This window comes from Acyrthosiphon pisum, chromosome A2 (assembly GCF_005508785.2).
Source record: "Acyrthosiphon pisum isolate AL4f chromosome A2, pea_aphid_22Mar2018_4r6ur, whole genome shotgun sequence".
In the NCBI taxonomy this organism is placed as follows: domain Eukaryota; kingdom Metazoa; phylum Arthropoda; class Insecta; order Hemiptera; family Aphididae; genus Acyrthosiphon; species Acyrthosiphon pisum.
Genome location: NC_042495.1, coordinates 29,560,493 through 29,561,543, shown reverse-complemented (window position 1 = coordinate 29,561,543; position 1,051 = coordinate 29,560,493).

Sequence of the window (1,051 nt, the reverse complement as noted above, 5' to 3'; positions counted from 1 at the left end):
CACAATTTTTTTTTATAAGCATTTAAAGATCAAATTTTGACAAAATTTATTAAATTTTAATTTGAAAAATTATTTTGTAGTTAAAAATGTATAAAATGTTCAATTTTTGTATCTAGGAATTGAAAATTTAAAACAAGAATCCACGTAAGTAATTAATTCTGTTACCAAAAAATCTAAAATATACATTTACGCAGTTTATTTTTATAGTCATTTTAAGTACAAATTTGGACGAAATTACATATTAAAAACCTAGGATAACTATTTTAGTTATTTTGTTGTGATTGTATAATATTATTCGTGGGTACTTGAAACTTCTAAAGTATACTATTATATATCTATGATAGTACCACGGTTTTTTGTTGATGTATAACGCGTTATAAGTACCTAATAAATATTATGATATGATTAATTTGGAATTTATTATAGGTACCTAATATAATATTATGTCTTATACCTAGACTAACATACCGTCTCCGCTCAGAATCGTTTTTCTTATACAATGATATTATATCATTGAATTCAAATTTAATACCATCCATTATACAGTGACCCACTTGTAACCTACTGTACAGCAGAGCGAAATCCACTTACCCACCTTTTTTTAGTTTAATATTGATGTGATTCGAACACTAATATTATATGAATTTGTTATCTATGATTTGGGACGTGACTATTATCGTATGCTTTCAAAATCCCTACATCCGTAGCAAGAGTACATATAGTCAACTCGCCAACCGAATGTAATTTAAGTTGATAGGTAAGCACTTATTATTATACTTATATTCTAAACACAGCTCTTAAAAGTCCATACATTCGTAGCAAGAGTACATATATAGTCAATTCGCCAACCGAATGTAATTTAAGTTGATGAGCACTTGTTATTTTACTTATATTCTAAATAGATAATTGCATAACTGTGTAATAATATACTATAACTGGCCTATGATACGATGTTAGTCACAGAATCTTATATCATTTCAAAGAGTAAATAGACAGGTAGATAAATAATTAACAAGGTGAATTTGTTAGATAATACAACATAATTAATTTA